The sequence below is a fragment of the Vespa velutina genome, chromosome 17 (assembly GCF_912470025.1).
Source record: "Vespa velutina chromosome 17, iVesVel2.1, whole genome shotgun sequence".
Classification (NCBI taxonomy): domain Eukaryota; kingdom Metazoa; phylum Arthropoda; class Insecta; order Hymenoptera; family Vespidae; genus Vespa; species Vespa velutina.
Genome location: NC_062204.1, coordinates 3,200,861 through 3,220,860, shown reverse-complemented (window position 1 = coordinate 3,220,860; position 20,000 = coordinate 3,200,861). Strand labels below are relative to the sequence as shown.

General features: G+C 33.6%; 1 protein-coding gene across 11 annotated transcripts in view; it reads right to left on the bottom strand.

Annotated features, from left to right (window-relative positions):
* LOC124955272 (lachesin) overlaps positions 1-20,000 on the bottom strand; it is a 141,165-nt gene that overhangs the window by 56,603 nt on the left and 64,562 nt on the right. For 10 of the 11 annotated variants that reach the window (XR_007102817.1, XM_047509457.1, XM_047509456.1 and 7 more), the window contains one exon: positions 1-35. This exon is cut by the window's left edge and continues 309 nt beyond it. The gene's annotated coding sequence lies outside the window, so the exon portion shown is untranslated. Of the gene's footprint in view, positions 36-14,501; positions 14,563-20,000 lie in introns of those variants that run through there. The other variant, XM_047509460.1, reaches the window with a different exon arrangement.

The window sequence follows — 20,000 nt, the reverse complement described above, 5'->3', positions numbered from 1 at the left end:
GCCACCGTCGTTGATTTTTTTGACGCATAACATGCCTGAAACAATAAAAGCGACGATATTCTTAATATTATAATTAAAAAGAAAAAAGAAAAAGTCGAAAGGACGAAAATTCTCTGTCCATTTTATTATTTTTAGATAATTATTCTTTGTTGATATTTACAATCTTTATTTATTAATATTCATATTAATCTTTCGATCAATATATGTATATATATTGGTTTAATAAAAATATGATTGTGTAATCATGGATCGTATCAATATTGATGTAATTAATATTAATTTATAAAACTCGATATATATACATATATACACACACACACACACGCACGCACATAATAATACACGCGCATGTGAAAAATAAAAAAGAATACATCCTGGAAAATGTCGACAAAAAAAAAAAAAAAAGAACAAAAAAAGGAAAAACAGAGTAATTTAATTCGTAAAAATCGTTCGAGAACCTTTGGAATATATCGAAATATTAAACGAAAATAGATTATAAACCCATATCAATCCATCGACATATATTCGTCGTATTTAATTTTCCAAAATGAAGATATAAAATATATTAAATAAATCGAAATCAAATTCTTGTCAATCAAATGGAAAACTTTTGAACGGATGTACTTGACACACGATACGGGAAAAAAGAGGAAAGAAAAAAAAAAAAAAAAAAAAGGAAAAAAAGGAAGAAGAAAAAAAGAAACAAAAATGAAAAAGAAAAAGAAAAGAAAGTGTGTATTAGTTTTCGAAAAATGTCTATTGGTTACAATTTTGTTGCAGAAGAGAGGTAGGCGGACGATCAAAAGAGAAAGAGAGAAAGAGAGAAAGACAGAAGACAGAGAGACAGAGGGCCATAGAGAGAAAGAGAGAGAGAGAGAGAGAGAGAGAGATGAAGAGAACCCACGTCAGAGAAATGGTAAGGCCGGAAACGTTTCCAGCGGGCAGACTTCCGTCGAATGGTTCGTCATTGACGGCTTTATCGTCCGTTTCCACCGAACGAACTTTCGGCTTGCCGATGTGTACCCTTGTACCTCGAAACTGACTATACACCCTCCCACCCTTGCCATCACCCACAGGGAGAGAGAAAGAGAGAAAGAGAGAGAGAGAGAGAGAGAGAGACTACTACTGTCTGTATTCATTCTCTCTCTTCCTCTCTTTGTCTATACGTCTTTTTCTTTCTCGTTCGCTTTTCATAACGTCTATCCTCTCTTTCCAATTGAATTCTCATGCATCAACTTCGATCGAAATATTTTAATAGTTCATAGATCACACGATGAATCGTTCACTTTTTCTAGCGAAATAATGGGAAATTTGATTTGAGCGAATTTTCCAAGAAAATATTTTCGAGTTAAATTACAATTTTTCTATTTAATTGAAACAATTGTATTTTGCTTTATCCTTTCTCTTTTTTTTTCCACGTGGAAGCAAGGACTACCCCTTATCCTTATTCTTCTTTCATTTCTTCTTTTTCTTCTCCTCCTTCTCCTTCTTTTACTTTTCCTCTTTATACTTTACTCCCTTTCAACCCTCATTAAAAGATATCTTTAACGGAGCTGTCTGCAAAACTCGTTTACACGATAAGGAGATAATATTGTGTTAATGCTGTCCCGATCTCCAGAAATTCTTGACGAATGGGGGTCCAAATCTTTTGTGGCTTCTCTCTTTTTTTTTTTTTCTCTGTGCGTGTATGTGTGTAGATTTAAGAAAGTAAATTAAGAGAAAGTTCGATTGATTGAGATTGATTGAAATTTAATGTTTCTATTTATTTTTTATTTTTTTTTTTTTTTTTTTACGTCGATTACAATATGTAGAATTTCTTAATTTTCTTTTTTTTTTTTTTCTTTTTTTCTTTTTTTTTTTTTGGGCGTAGTAAAACAGATCGTGTGATAGCTATGAAATACTATGAAATATAATAATAATAATAATAATACAAGAATATTAATATAACATAGTATTGATATATTATGAAAAGGCATTAGAAAAATATATAATGTGGAATCTTTTTTTTTTTTTTTTTTTTGATTACATACAATCATATTTTTATAGATCAGAGATAGATATAAATCATGAATAATTCTTGAAATTAATAATTAATTAATTTTCATTTCCTAATTTCCTTTTATTTTTATTTTTATTTCAATCGAAAGGATAAAAAGTAACAAAAGGATATTCATTTCGATTAAATGAAAGAACATTTGATCATGATATAACAACCCTTTCAATCTTCTCATAGCCAACTATTAATGCCTGTCAAATGTTTCACAAGATGAATACCGAATATTCAATGAACCACCATCGCGATACTAATAGCTCGAGCAAGGCGAGATCGAATATATACATACACATATATATCTTTACATAAATACATATATATATATATATATATATATATATATTATATAATATATACCATGTATAAATATATATGTATACATACACACGTTATTTTTATTATTATATTTTTGAGCGATATCGATGATACCTACTTCGCTTATAAAATCGTGAGACGAGACGCTTGAAAAATAAGCTACCGATATCGAATCGATCTCGTACTGTCGATCGATCAATTCGATGTCAGGTAGAACTACCTAAACGTTTGACGTTCGTTAGGACGTTCTCGAAAAGTCGAATATATATATATATATATATTGCTATTGGCTTCTTAACAAACGTGAACTCGAAGATACATACCCATATTCATACACACATATATATATATATACATATGTATATGTATATAACTTAAAAAAAAGTTTAAATATTCTAATTCGATCTTCATTAACTATGATACGTTCGAGTTATAACAAGTTAATTTCATTTAAAATGTGTATATATATATATATATATATACTTACGTAAAGCCACTTAGATCTTCCGTTCGAGTTTTAAGTACTTCGAATTTAAAATATCCTTTATCGAATTTCTAACTACATCCAAAATACTTCTACTATATACACCTTAATTTTGTTAACTCTTAAACGAATCTGTCTAATTGCAGAATAAGAATATATATTTCTCTTTTGTCACGTTAAAATTATTCGATTTAGTTAATGTATGGTATATATGTAAACTATTATTTGATCAATTTTAATTAGAAACTTTAAATCATTATTAGATATATAATTTTAACTTGCTATTATTATTATATGTCTTTTTTTTCAAAATTTCTATAAAAAAAAGTTATTGTCATATGATTCTATAAAAAAAAAAAAAAAAAAAAAAAAAAAAAAAAAAAAAAAAAACAAAAAAGAGCAAAAAAAGCAATTACTATTATAACTTTTTATTTTTAAAGGTTGTTCAAAAAGAAGAAGAAAAAAAAAAAAAAAAAGATAAAAGAGATAAAAAAGGAAAAAGAAATTCTTCCTCCTGAGCAATTTTATTTGACCTTTACGATTTCAATTGATTAAATATCAAACGAGCATATAAATTCTTTAATAAACGAATGGAAATAGATTTGTAACAGCGAAGTACGTAGATTCTAATAGAATGCATTATCAAGCAACGTACAAAAGTAATTATTCTGACTAATCTATTACATATTCCTGTATCTCGAATTGGAACTGACAATATAAATCGAATATTTATTCGACAATGTTACTATAACTGACGTACAAATATTGACAAAAATTTAAGGATCTGTTCTAAAGAACGTTTATGTCTAAAGAGGAATATAAAGAAGATATTTTCCCTGTACATCTACTTTATATATTTTATAGATCTAGCATGTCAAACAATCGATCTATCGTTAAACAATAAATGAGATACATGTATCTATAGTTGCAAGTTCCGTGCATAAAGATTTCGTAATGTTTATCATCGTAAAAAAAGACGAGAAAAAAGGGAGAAAGTAAACGAAGAAAATTTTTAACTTAGCCCTTTTTTTCCTCCCTTGTTTTTTTTTTTTTAATCGCGAGCGAGTATATTAAAATTCGTCAATCTTTATCGACACAAATTATTACGATAATTCACTATGAAATTGATACGCTATAAATATCAAATAATAATAATAATAATAATAATAATAATAAAAAATAGCTCTTATCAATAAGACAATATACCATCTGATAACGTCAATTTCGATAACAATTTTTATTCCTAAAGTACATTCGCGTTTGCAAATATATATATATATATAATATCTGTAAAATTAAGCAACTAAAAAGGTATTAAGAAAAAACGTAAGAAGAGAAGAGATAGAAGAAGAAAAAAGAAAAGAAAAAGAAAAAAAAATTAAAAAAAAAAGAAAAAAAAACAGATAACATCGGTCGAACTATTCCAAGTATTCGTGCAATAATATGAACGATAAATAATTCAACCGTGTTGTTCATCGTAAATGGCACGGCCGATTCATCAACGATGATCGTAGGTAGATAGTCGGGTATTTTAGGTGAGGAGGGTTGCGTCAAATTTATGAGGAAGGAAATAAATCTAAAAGCCGTACCCCGCCGTCGCTCGCATGACCTCGAACGCAGCGTATAAAGAGAGAGAGAGAGAGAGAGAGAGAGAGAGAGAGAGAGAGAGAAAGGGATATATATATACATAGAGAGAGAGAGAGAGAGAGAGAGAGAGAGAGAGAGAGTGTTCTCCCTTGCACCTTTTGCACTAGTAGCATGCGCGACGCTTATGAAACTAGTTTATTTAAGCTGTCGCTGACATTTGCGTACGGTACGGCCGACATATATTGGATCACCGTTCTTTGTTAAACACGGTGAGAGAGAGAGAGAGAGCGAGAGAGAGAGAGAGAGTGAGAAGGGAGAGATCTCTCGCGTCGTCTCGAAAGTTACCTTATTCCTTCTTCGTTCAAACTCTCCTGCCGATATTCTACGCGCCTTCTCCGTGTCTAACTTTATCTCCATTAACGAATACACCAAGCACGATATAATAATTGCAATAACGTTACGAACAAAGATAACGCAATTAATAAATTAATAATAACGATACTCCCCGTTGTATCCTACAGAATAGGGGAAGAATGAATGGGTGGATGGGTTACTGGTTGGGTACTTTTTGAGATGTTTCGTATAGGTGAGAGAAAGGTTACCGAAGAAGAGTGTGAGAATCGGGTTAAGTAATCTGATATTCATTGTTATCAATAGTTACTAATTATGTGGAACATATTACGAAAACAGAGTTACTAGTCGGATTTTCTCAATTAATAACAACGAATTAACATTCTGATTGTAAGTATGCCATAAAAAATGTTAGAGGGAAAGAGAAAGAATAAAAGGTTGAAAAAAATTATTATCAATGAATATGGATATCTACATAAATATATACTAATAATTATATTCGATAATATCGAAAATAATTCAATATTTATCATTATCGATAATTATTAATTATCGATGTAACGAAATAATGAGAAACATTGAAATATTTATTCAAGGAAATTGTTCATACCAAGTTATGCACATATAATGGAAAAAAGTTCAAGTAGAAAAGCAGATTGAACGATAAAAAGAAATTATTGCGAGTTAGAATATATAGGTTTGAATTCATATGTATATATATATATATACATGCATAGACTTGCTGTCCAACGTAGCGAACTTCTCTCTCTCTCTCTCTCTCTCTCTCTCTCTCTCTCTCTCTCTCTCTCTGCGTTTCTCCAGACAGAATCGGAATTCTAGCTCGTAGAAGATCGTGAATAAAGGTGGGATAGATATCTACATACGTGATGCAAACTCAGGAATATACATACATACATACATACATGCATACATACATACATACATACATACATATATATATATATATATATATATATATATATATATATATATATATATATAAAGATATATAAAATATGTGAGGTCGCATACGAGCCAGCACGTAAAACGCTTTCCACTGATATCCTGAATATTCAACCTTCGACGACGATTTTCTTTTTTCTATGGTTACTTTTACAACACGATCTTTCATCAAGTTTTATGAGTTTGTCGGCGAATCTAACGAATTTTTTTTCTCCCTTTTTTCTTTTTTTTTTTTTTTTTTTTTTTTTTTTTTTAATAATTAGAATCTCCTCTTTCGCTCCCTCTCACCCTCTCTCTCCCCCCCCCCCTCTCTCTCTCTCTCTAGTTCGTGAAAATTTATAGACTTTAATGAAGAAAGAAATTACTTCAAAATTCTTTAAGATCTATACGATTGAAATATTTCAATCGATCATTTATTAGTTTCTAATCAGATAAAAGGATGACAATTATAAGAGTTCGACATTTGGTTAACTTTCTAAACATATATATATATATATATATATATATACCTTCCCCTACTACTATTAAATATCACTATTATTACTACTAGTAATACTACTGTTTCTGAATAGCAATTGGTTAGGCTTTAGAACCGATCGTACTACTACTATTCAGAGACCAAAGTGGGAATCGTTCAGCACTTCGTTACGCTTTGGCGTCAGCGATATTTGATGATGGTACGCGTCGAACGGGTATAGTGCCCGGAGGGTGATCAAATATTCCCCGAAAATAGTCCGTTATTCTCTCTCTCTATCTCTATCTATCTATCTATCCATCTATCTATCTCTTTCTCTATCTCTCTATTCGAATAGTAGATGCGTATTTCTAAGCGCACCTGTAACAGAGCTGCTTGCTTGTTCCGCAATTACGCTAGGCTTCAATGTTACTCACTCATTCTGTGCTTCGAGTAACTATATGCGTGAATACACATCCACATACGTATTGTGTCCACACACGCACGCACACATACACATGTATGTATATATCGAAAGTAATAGGTCCATACATTTTCCGACTTATTTTCTAAAAAATATTTTCAAAACTTCTCGACTATAGGCGTATAATGGAATTTCTCATTTAAATTAATTCGAAAAAAAAAACAAAAAAAAAAAAATTATCAATGGCATCGAAAGAATGAGAAAACAAGAAAGAAGAAAAAAAAAATAAAAATAAAAAAGCAGATCTTGTATCATTTTCTCCAAGAATGAGATACCATTTGTCGTTTGTCAACGAAAATACTTATTTAATTTAACATCGTAAATAAACGAATATATATATATATATATATATATATATATATATATATATATATATATGATATGTTTCCACGTGATTTCGTATCGTTCGCGATATTTTAATTATAATCGAGAGAACAATTAATAATTCAAAAATGTAAATGAATATCCTGATTGTTACTCATGTTAATTATTCTTCGGTATTCACGGGGTATTAACGATGTCTATAACTATGGATAATATCGAGTAATAATTTTAAACGAAATTAGAAGGTAGGAATAAAAAATACAGCAATATATATATATATATATATATATATACACATGTACACGCAGAGACACACAGAGACATATTCGTTGTATATCTTCGTTGTGTTAAAAAGATTTTTTAAAGAGAATCTCATTTAAAAGTTGGAGGTGTTTCGTGATAGTAGACGATATTAGGTCCGCGATACTTGGTAAAATAGATTGTACAGTGTCCTATCACGTTGAAGCAGTTTCGATCCAATGAATGACCCTTTTTCGTTAGAAAAGGCACACAAGGACACGTCGCGTGGTGGTACCGATATCTTTCACCCTAAAAAAAGAATAAAGAAGAAGAAAAAGAGAGAGAGAGAGAGAGAGAGAGACAGACAGACAGACAGAAGATGGGAGAGACAAGAAAAAAAAAAAGAATGGAAAGTAGATAAGACGAAAGAGTGAGAAAAAGAAAGAAAGAAGAGAAATAGAGAGAGAGAGAGAGAGAGACAGAGAGAGAGAGAGAGAGAGAACGAAGGAAAGGATGGGGTTCGGTTCTACTGGTGGTGGGTTTAGAGAACCTGTCGATACCGTGACGTGACGCCCACCCTTTTTTCCCAGCCACTCCATTAACATCTCATTATGAACACTCCAGTACCGCTCTTGCCTTCGTCTTCGTCGTCGTCATCGTCGTCTTCGTCTTCGTCGTTGTCGTCGTCGTTGGTTGTGCTTCACGAAATATCTTAAGTTCGAACTTCCATTAAAATATCTGCCGAGCTTCGCGCGTTTTCATCCCACCATGGATCGGATAGCCATCTTCTTCATCTTCTTCTTTTTCTTCTTCTTCTTTTTTTTTTCTTCTTCTTCTCCATCTTCTTCTTCTTCTTCTTCTTCTTCTTGTCTTTCGTCTCTCTCTCTCTCTCTCACTCTTCAATGATTTAACGTGAAATGTTATCAATCCTCTTGCTTTTACTTAAACTATCGAACACATGCCGAGAATATCGTGATAGAAAGAGATTAAGATTAAAAGAGAGAGAGAGAGAGAGAGAGAGAGAGAGTGAGAGAGAAAAAGAATTGATTTCTTCAGGATTATTCGATGGCCACACACTCTGTCCATGACAAGTTGAGTAAACGATCGTTTATCAGATTGTCATAGAGATCGGGGATATCGTAATGAGGATTAATTAATATACCCCTGGATCGGCCGTAATGATGGATGAGCTTACGAGCCACGCCTACTTTTCCCTAGTCGATTTCACTTGCAAAGTGTGATAACGTGATATATTCCAAACACATTGAAGGGGATGGGGAATGTGGGAGTTAAGGGTGGGGTTGAGATTGGGCGGGAGGGGGGTCAAAGGGTGGATATATTATAGTACGATATGTTCTATCAAGCTTCAAAAGTAATGTCTTTCTCTTAGTCGCGATGCAATATTTTTTTTTCAATATCCGAAAATATTTATATATCGAAATAATAACATTGTGCGATCTAATACGTATACACGGATATTAAATTATTGTATACTGAATATTTTTTATGTTCTGTCTGGTGTTTTTCTTTTTTCTTTTTCGCAATGAGAACTGAAAGAGGAGATAATAATATCTTCGGTATCGATCATCGAAATATCAATCTCTTTAAAATTGATCAATCATTTTTTTTCCATACCTTTTCATTTGTTTATTTACGTATCGAATAATTATATCCTTCGATATAACTTCCGATATAATTCATCGAACTTCGACGTGTTTTTATTTTACGATATTTACGTGAACTATTGATAATAACACGATATAACATTTTTCTTAACGAATAGAAAGAGGAGGAAAAAAAGAATTAAAAAAAGAAGTAGGACACATTCCTGTAATTTCATCCTGAAATATTGAAGTACCATCTATATTTCTTCTTCTTTTTTTTTTTCTTTCTTTCTTTTTTGTTTAACTTATCGATATAACCTACTAAATATTCATTTAAAAAGCGAATATATATATATATATATATATATATATATCGATTCAAGCAAAAAAATTCTCTCTCTTTCCGCTGATGATACTCTAATAAAAGTTTTTATCCTTAGAATGAAAAAGAAGAAAGAAAAAAAAGGACACAAAAAAAAATAACAACGACATCATCAACAACAACAACAACAACAACAACAACAACAACAACAACAACAAATGTTTCTAATTCTCACGTTTCTCCACGAATAGGACAATGAGAGAAAGAGAGAGAGAGAAAATAATAATAATTTACGATATATTTACAATTTTTCTATTTGATCACGCGCTGTAAATGCAGGTATCTATAGTACTATACATGTGTGACAGAGAGAGAGACAGAGAGACAGAGAGAGAGAGAGAAAGAGAGAAAGAGAGAAAGAGAAAGAGAGAAAGAGAGAGGGAGAGAGAAATAGGAAGGGAGGTAAAGAGAGGGTGAGGAGCGAGCTTATCGCGAGCGTTTAAGCAAACACCGCTTATATCCGCGCCGAGCTTAATTGCGTTGACAAATCCTTCGCGGAGGTAGGGGTAGTAATGCGCGCGGAATTCTCCGATCGTACACAGAGATTGGTTCTGGCTTTGGTCGTGCACGTATAGCTTTTGAATACTGAGCACGGTTAATATACCGGTGTACCAACGGAGAGAAGGAAACTTTTGCTTCTCACCGAAAGAGAAAGAGAGATAGAGATGCAGATAGTGTAAGAGAGAGAGAGAGAGAGAGAGAGAGAGAGATAGAGAGAGAGGTGGTAAAGGGACAGAGGAGAAAGAAAGGCAGGAATTGCATCCATTTCACTGAGGTAAACGTAGTTCCCTCTAAAATAAGGGGGATAGAAACAAATATCCAATGGTAGAGATATTTAATAGACTACAGTATATATAACTAAAACTGTGTTTTAGAACATATCTATCATCTATGTATGTAGGATATATATATATATATATATATATGTATATATATGTCTGGGAAAACGTGTAAATAGTTAGCATTTATTTCGAACCAAACAATAATATCCACGTTCGTTCATTTTCTCTCTCGTGTATTTTATCTCGCTATTATTATTATCATTATTATTATTATTATTATTATTATTATTATTATTATTATTATTATTATTATTACTTTTATTATTTTCTTTATTATGTAGTAATCTCTTTGAAATAAAGTTCGGTAAATATTATACGAACGATTCGTCGTTGATCTTTTCTAGCTTAGTAACGAGGACTTCTTGTTAAGTATCAAGTCGAGAAATGAAAGAGAAAGAAAGATATAGAAAAAGAGAGAGAGAGAGAGAGAGAGAGGGAGGCGGAGAGAGAGAGAGAAAGAGAGAGAGAGAGAAGGAAGTACGAAGCCTAGGAAAAGTCGTGAAGCTGCAACCACGTTCGGTACGTCGCGAACGAAAAGTTTTGCCTTTGAATTCGTAGACTCGATTTCGCGTAAATGCGACGTCAACGGAAGCCACGGTCTTTGAGAAAGAGAGAGAAAGAAAGAAAGAGAAAGAGAGAGTGAGATAGAGAGAGAGAGAGAGAGAGAGAGAGAGAGAGAAAGAGTATTGTCTCCTTTCCTTTGCCCAAGAAACTTCTTCGGGAAATCGAAGCAGGATTTTAGGATTCGAACTTATCATCCGATCTTTCCCGACGTTAACACGTTTCGATCCGATATCTTTCCTTTTATACTTTGGACTATTCTATTTTCTTCCTTATTCTAAATCTCGAAAAAAAAAAAGAAAAGGAAAAAGAAAAAGGAAGAAGAAGAAGGCGAAGAAGAAGAAAAAGAAAAAAGAAAAAGAAGTACGAAACTAATTCAATGAGAAAAATTCTCACGTGTCAATTGCAAGAGATAGAAAAAATTTATATGCATGTACATTGGAATATACGATAACATAATAATATTTACAAATTATTATTGACGATAATTATTGTATACAATTTATGACTATAGATAAAATATAAAATGAACGAATAAAAAATCGGGAATATTAATCGTACGTAATTCGAAAATGTCTTTTCAATTATCTTCTCGGTAATCTTGATCGAACGATTGATCATCGACAATTGATCCATTCAAATCGAACGATCGATGCCGTCGACTATTACAAACAAACCGACCTATCTAAAAGATTTCATTTTTACGATTTAATTTCCTCAAATCTCCTTCATCAATAACAAAACGATATTTGTATTCAATGATATTATCATCATAATATTCACGAAACATATATATATATATATATATATCGCGATCGATGTTTGTTATTAGTTTCTCGAACGTAAAGGGTCAGGCATTTTTTTCCAATGAGAAAAAAAAAGAAAAAAAGAGAAGAAGAAGAAGAAGAAGAAGAAGAAGAAGAAAAGAAAAACGTAAAAGAAGGAAAGATTCAGGCGCTAAGGGCAAACTGTAAAAATATTGCCGGGCACGAGCCGCGGCAACATTAAATTACACACTCGGCGTAAAACATCCTTTGAATACTAATGTACCTACAGTGTTAGCCTAGCCGCAGCACCGTAATTTGCTCCTATCCTGGTCTCCCTCCACACTCCACTCCGTGCTCCCCTCTTCCACAACCCTTTCCACCCCATTCGATTCCTCCCATCCCTACGGCCCACCCTTCTAGCCGTTTTGGAAAGATATATCTGGCATAACGTATTCCAATATATGCGATACAAACTGCATTAAATGAAATGCGAGGTAAAGGAGGGTAATGTGCACGTAAAGGATGTCATAAGAAAAGAGAACGACGGCTCGTTGGGAATAACGATAATGCAAAACAATGAATCCGAGTGAGTGAGTGAGTGAGTGAGAGAAAGAGAGAGAGAGAAATAGAAAGAAAAAAAGAAAGAGAGAGAAAAAAAGATAGATAGATAGATAGATAGATAGATAGATAGATAGTATCGTTCCAACGTTGATATAATAAATAATACTGCGTATGGTAGTTTTATCGACTCGACTGGTTTCTGATAATGGTCCATAAAGATACAAGAGAAAGAGAGAGAGAGAGAGAGAGAGAGAATGAGAGAATATATTTCAGAGAGGTCCAAGAGAAGATTTATAAATAAGAAAATTTGCAAGTTTCTTCAACGGAAGGAAGAGCAAGAGGCAGCAACTCGAGAGAAGAACGACGAGGGGGAAGTAGAGTTCTTCTCCTCGTTATTTGCGTTATTCGATCGTTCTTCTCCTTCCTCTACCAACTCTTTCTCCTCGTACACCCCTCGTTCTTCTTCTCTATCCCCTTCCCTCTACCCTCTTCTTCTATTTTCCTCGCGAAAAGCTACGAAAAAGGATACTCCTCTCTCGAGTCGTTAAGGCGAGTTTCTCGTAGCACAAAAGGACAGTTTCGTGGGCGTAAGATGTGAGACCAATCTCTCTATCTATCCCTCTCTCTCTATCTATCTATCTATCTATCTATCTATCTATCTATCTATCTATCTATCTATCGTTCTCTTTCCTTCTTTTACATTTCTATTTCTCCATCTCTCTTTCTCTGAAACTGCCGGACTGTCAATAATAAAAGAGAGTTTACTGTGTCGAAGAAAAACGTACCGCTCCGTAGAGAGAGCTTTCGTTCGAATGAATATTGAGAAAAAGGGAAACAGGTGCACGAATCGAATGCGTTACATAGTCAGGTAATAGAGTTCGGTCGTTACGGAATAAGTAAAGTCGTCTTCTCGTCTCATTCATTCTCTTTCCTTCTTCCTCTCGTTCGTTCTCTCCTCTCTCTTTCTCTCTCTCTCTCTCTCTCTCTATATATATATATACACATAATACAACATATACATCTACGTGTGTGCGTATGGCTATGTATACGTGCGTGTACGTGTATATATATATATATATATCCTTTCTCTCGCGATTCGAAATCGGTCGCCATTGCATTCGAGCCGCGCCGTTGCACCGATTACACAGCGGTCTTCTTGACAAAGGCGAAACTGTTCAACATGCACGATGCGATTTCCTTCCGCCGTCTTACACGTTGGATACCACAAAGTTATTATCTCTCCTCTGGTATTGCTCATGCGTGAAACCTACTGTATCTGTCTCTCATATATACGTATATATATATATATATATACGCACATACATATATAGATATTCATTCACTCACTCACTCTTTACTTATAGTATGTATCAATTTGTCTCTCTCTCACTCTCTCTCTCTCTCTCTCTCTCTCTCTCTCTGTCTCTCTGTCTGTCTTTAGTTCTTTAGTTTACAGAATTCACAGCTTCCATCATGTAAATTTTAAACTACCACAAACGTTTCTCTATAATCATGTTACATATATATATATATATATATATATATATATATATATATATATATATACATTCATATATACATATATTATGTGTGCGTACGAGGGCATGTGTATATACATATCCTTTCAAAAGTTATATACAAGTCAACGTTCGTTACGAGCCCAACGTGCAAAGGTGGTCGGATTTATGCCTTTTCGTTTTCTTCGAGCGCGAATCTTCAGATAAGTAAAGTTAGTAGGGAAAAGATGGTAAAAAGGGTGCCTACACATCTTGCGAAGGGTGCGTGTGTTTGGATTTGTGTTTTCTTAACGGGAGAAAAAAAAAGAAAAAAGGAAAGGAAGGAAAGAGAAGAAGAAGAAAAAAGAGAGAGAGAGAAGGGGAAAGAAAAGAAAAAAAAAAAGAAGAAAATACGAAGGGAAAGAAGACCTTTGAAAAGTACATTGCTCGCTCGTCAACGTGTACATATGTATGTTTATATATATATATATATATATATATATATATATGTATATACGTATGACGAGACTTGAGTCGTTGACGGTCCTCGTTTCATATCCTCCACGCTTTGACACGTCCGATTCTAAGCAGAGGAGGAGTCATTAGGGTGGAGGATATACATGTATGTATATATAGTCGAGATTGTGCGGATCGGAATACATATGTGTTTGTTATGTGCCAATCCATAAAGGTGCTATATTCAAAATAAAGTTTACGAAGGAAAAAATGCAGAGAGACAAGAAAAAGAAAAAAAGAAAAAAAAATAGAGAATAAAAAAGGCAGGGAAAAAGAAATTTGTCTAATAAAAACTCGTCGTTTTATATAATCATTAATTATATTTGGTTATGGTGCGTGTAAGTGTGTGTGTATATATATATATATATATATGGTGTTATTAAAATTCTATCCTCAATTATTGTTATATATCCCAATTATTCCATATCTTTATTATATACATGTATAATAGTAATAATGATAACAAATTATATTATGGGATATAATAATCCATTAAAAAAGAATTATTCGAACTTACTCTAATTAATTTATGATGTAGAGGAACAGCTACGTCGGACTCGACCGAACGTCCCGAAGGCTAAACACAGACTGGTGACTCAGTCCTTTTGATTCGACAAGAAACTACGAGAGCGAGATACTACTTTGTTATTGTTTACATCAACCGCTACTTTCATTATTCTAGTATCTACGAGTTCCTTTGAAGATTAAATAAAATGAAAGAAACGATAACATAGAGAGAAAGAAATAAACAGGCAGATAGAGAGAAAGAGAGAGAGAGAGAGAGAGAGAGAGAGAGGAGAGAGAGTGAGAGAGAGAGAGAGAGAGAGTATTATCACAACAAGCATTATGACAAAGATATAAGCGAAACAACGGAAAACCTTTTCTATATAGATAATCGAAATATCATTTTTAATATAACTAACGATCTCTAAGAATAAAATATTATATGAAAATAGTTATATTAATTGAACGATAATATCAATCGAAAAAAAAAAAAAAAAAGAAAAAAGAAAAGAAAGACAAATAGAATAATTACGTCAAAAACAGATTTAATCGGGAGGGGTGCAAAAGAGAGAGAGAGAGAGAGAAAAAAAAAAGAAAAAAAGAAAAAAAAGAAAAGAAGAAGAACTGAATTACTGTCGCGGACATTGGATGAAAATTTCGAAGATTCCAATTACATATTCGTGCGACGTTTTGAAGGAATATTAAAAAAAAAAAAAAGAAAAAAAAAAAAAAAAGAAAAAACCAGAGAGAGAGAGAGAAAAAGGAAATAAGTGAAAAGAATAAAAATAAAAAAAAATTTATTTTCATCGAGAGACGCGAAGAGACTGAATAAAATTAAATCGGACATAAAAGAGTCGCGAGTTAATCTTTGATCCATTTAAATCTTTATCGTTTATTTCGGCGAATCTTCCTCTTGCGAATTATCTCTCTCTCTCTCTCTCTCTCTCTCTCTCTAGCTATACATACATATACATATACATATACATATATATATATGTATATCTATCTATCTCTTTCCTCCGATGCCACTCGATCTTCGTGTCTGACGTGTAAATGCCGAGGTTAATGCGATGCGCTCCATTAAAGTCGAGTCCCGACAAGCCCGGAACATTGCTAATTGCACGTGGCGGGCGTGCAGTCCATGCCACGGCATGGCAGTTTGCCCTCAGTCCTCTTCATGCCAGGGCCCTTCCCCCGGCCTCTCCCTCGCCACTTCTCCTCGCACCGGCCTTCCACCACCCCTCCTCCTCCCTCTCACCATTCTCTCTCCTACCCCATTACTCGGTAGCAGCATCCTTATTAACGAAACGCGCGCCAACATTGCCTCTCCCTAACTCCCTTCTATCTCTCCTCCCATTTCTATCCACCCCCTCCCCCTGTCAACCAAAAACTCTCATCCTCCTTCATTTCCCATTCTCCTCTCCTCCCTACTCCCTCCCTCCCTCTTCCACCACCCATCCCTTTAACGCTCTCTCTCTCTCTCTCTCTCTCTCTCTCTCTCTTTCTCTTTCTCATACTATCCCCACCGCCTCTCCACATCTACATCAATCTCTCGTATTTTAATATTAATCAATTTTAACGCTCGCAACGGAGTTCGGCGACGTCGACTTCGATTTTTACCAACGTGACATTTCGCGAAGAAAATTTGGTTAGTTTTACTACGTTTGTTAGTTTTAATAATTCTTACGATATTCATATAATGGAGAAGATATCGGGAATATCGAGGCATATACACGTAATTATACCGTGATACACGCGATTATACCGTAAATAATTTTGTGCGTTAGAACGATTTAACGTCGTAAATAATTTATTAGATACATATATATATATATGGCAACAACTATCTATCGATTTTTACGTACGTTTTTCTTTTTTTCTCTTCTCCTTCTTCTTCCCTTTTTTTTTTCTTTTGCTTTTCTTTTCTTTTCTTTTCTTTTCTCGAAAAAATAATTCGAAAGAATATAATGTTCTCCTTATCGATTATGGTTCAAATAGCAGAGATAAAACTTTATGTATTTTCAAAGTATCGGATTAATTGTGTTTACGATTAAATTTTAACAACAAAAAAAAGAAAAATATATATATATATATATATATATATATATTAATGAGAAATGAAGATAAGAAATTCTAAGTCTTGTGTGTGATAAATTTTCTGTTTAAAAGAGAGAAGAAGAAGAAGAAGAAGAGGAGGAAAAAAAAACCAAAAGAAATCGAATTTCTTATTTTATTTTTAAAACAAAAATGGATTCTATTATCGTTTCTTTTTTTTTTCTTTTTTTTTTTTTTTTTTTAATACTTTTCATTTTATATAGAAAATTTGATATCTTATCGATCGGTTGATCCCTCAAACAGAGGACTTTGGGATCGTTCCACACGGGTCATCAAGGATAAGAGAACGCACCATTCTATTCTCGCTATGTCGGATAATTGGAAATTCCATTTCCACGAAGAGAGTCGTCCTATGCGATACCGTAACCCATCGTGTTACAGGATACTCGGAGTCTGTCCCTTCTTCTGGAAGAGCATTAGTGATCGGCTTGATTGCACTTTTCCTACGACGAAAGATGAGGAGAACGAACAGAGGATGAGAGAATCTTGAGAAGACCATTAAGGATATATCCTTGCTTACAATACCACGTATTTTACAATTCGTTTCGAAAATTATGTCAACCATTTCAACGAGAGAAAGAATTTCCCTATCTTCAAATTCTAATTCAATAACAATTATAAATTATTATACGTCTTTGTTACATTAAAACATTTGTGTTCTTAATTTAGAAAGAAGGAAGAGAAAGAGAGAGAGAGAGAGAGAGAGAGAGAGAGAGAGAATAATCATTGAAAAATATTATTAAAACAATTCATTCAAATAAAATAATTCATTCAAATATATTTGAAACAATCGAAATATTTGAAATATCTCTTGAAATTCGTTAAATATCGATGTCTCTCGACTTTGACCGGTTCAAAGTAAATACGTCATAGAGGGATCGGTAATTGCGTTAATTGCCGCAGCTTGAACTTAATCATCATCCTTCATAATTAACGAGATCTACCGATATAGATGGCACGGTAAGATCGCACTGCGAAATTACACACTTAAGACCTTATGAAGTATCTATCTCTACGGATGGGAATAATTTTCTTCTTCGTTGAGACAAAGGGGACGAATTCTTGGAGGGAAAAAAAAAATTAAAAAGAGAGAGAGAGAGAGAGAGAGAGAGAAATAGAAAAAAAGGGAAATGAAAAGAAAAGAAAAGAAAAAGGAAAAGGAAAGAAACGAGAGAAAGGATAAAAAAGAAATGAGAGTAGTACTACTCTCCTTTTAGGAAAATCGCAGAGTAATTCCATAGTAAAAATTCGAAAAAGATTTTTAATGAATGTAGGATTAGAGAGAGAGAGAGAGAGAGAGAGAGAAGAATGATATCTATTGTAATCGATCTAAATGTCGAAAATTTGTATAGGGAACAAGAGAAAGAGACAGAGAAAAAAAGAGAGAGAGAGAGAGAGAGAATCTAAGAAATAATAGCTAATGATCAATCGAAGAAAATTCATCGGAATTAGTCGATATGGCTTTGAAACTTTAGTTTACCAGAAGTGCTTATTTAACCCCCCCTCCCCTCCCATCCAGCAGTTTCATTGCCTTCAAGAAAGGAAAACCAAAGGGAATAACTAAAACTTCGAGAGAAGGAGGAAAAGGAAGAGGAAGAAGGTAGCTAGAGAGAGAGAGAGAGAGAGAGAAAGGAGAGAATTTTGTAGAGAGAAAGCTACCGAGGTCCGTGGGATCGAAGGACGAAAAGCAAGAACGGGATGGTGAAGCTTTGTTCCCGTGACGTCATGATGGAACGTGTCCCGTAACTTCTGCTCAGGAAATTGGAGAAGTATTGTGATGCAGGACGTAGCCTGTCGGACGAGAAAACCCTGAAACCTCCGAACTCCTTTGAGTCAGAGCCTTCGGTCTCACGATGTAGAAAAGCGCGTACAAAGATAGTCTTATATCCCTCGACGAATGACGTTAAGATAGTTCTTCCTCCTAGGCTTTTCCTTGAATATTACCTACCTCAAAAAGATCCTCCTACTTTTACTACTTCTTATTCTTTTTATTTCTTTTTCTTCTCTCTCTCTCTCTCTCTCTCTCTCTCTTTCTCTCTCTCTCTCTATTTTCTTTTTTTCTTTTTCCTTTCCTCTCTCATTACCTCCAATAAAACATTACTTTTTTTTCCCCCCTTTCTTTCTTCGATTTAACGATCGAATATCCTTTTCTTGCAGTTTACAAACTAAATCGTCCGGCCAATTTATAATCAGAGATTGACCAATTTTTATATATATATATATATATGTGTGTGTGTGTGTGTGTGTACTCATATTTCTTTAATCAATTCTAATCTGTAAATCGTTAATTAATCTCTCAGTTTTGTTAAAAGAAAGAAAGAAAGAAAGAAAAAACACATATACACGTAAAACAAATAATAAATCCGAATTCTTTATGTTTTATATTAATTTATTCAAAATTTATCTTGTCGCGAATTCACCTGTACAGAATTGAAAAAAAATCTGAAAAGATTAATAAAAATTTCAATTATATCGTAGTACGTTGACATGGCCGTATAAATAATGCTCAGTAAAATTGATCCGAAACGAAATAAATCTAAATTCACGTTGTACATCGAATCCGAGAAAGAAAGAAAGAAAGAAAGAAAGAAAGAAAGAAAAAAAAAGGAAGAAAGGATGGATAGATGGATGGATGGATGGATAGATGGATGGATGGATGGATGGATGGTTGGAAGAAAGAAGAAGATGAAAAAGAAAGAAGAAGAAGAAAGAAAAAAAAAGAGAAGAAATTCTTAAAGGAAAGTTGTATGTAAAGACTTTCACCCTTTTCGTTTTTCCGAGCGTCCATTGTAACTCACGAGTCAGCTCATCGCGTGCATTCGGATTACGCGATAGAGCCAATGCACTTGGTAATTCGAAACTTCTGACTTTCCTGGCACGGTACGTACCTTCTTCCTTCTCATAGCGGGCCTCATCTAAGTTAAGCCAGCGTGATTTGCATTCCGCCGTTGCTCGAGAAGACGTTCGAACTTCGATAAGGCAATAAATGTGAAAAAGTGACTGCGCGCGGTCGAAGACGTCGTGTTTTCCACTACTCCCTCTTTTTCCTCAAATATTCTCTCTTTCTCTCTCTCTCTCTCTCTCTCGCTTTCGCTCTGCGAATCCTTCTTCCTTGATATTTTTCCTTATAAGATGATGATCATGGAAATTATAGAAAAAATTATTCTCTCTCTCTCTCTCTCTCTCTCTCCCTCTCTCTCTATCTATCTATTTATCTCTATCTATCTATAGAAACACAAACTTAAATCGAAATAAGATGTCTTTCTACGCGTTCTTTCAATACTTTCATTTCATTTCATCTTTTTTTTTTTTTTTTTATTTTTTTTATTTTTTTAATTCCCGAATATTAGATCAACGAACGAAAACGTAGAGAAAAAATAAAGATACGGAAGGATGA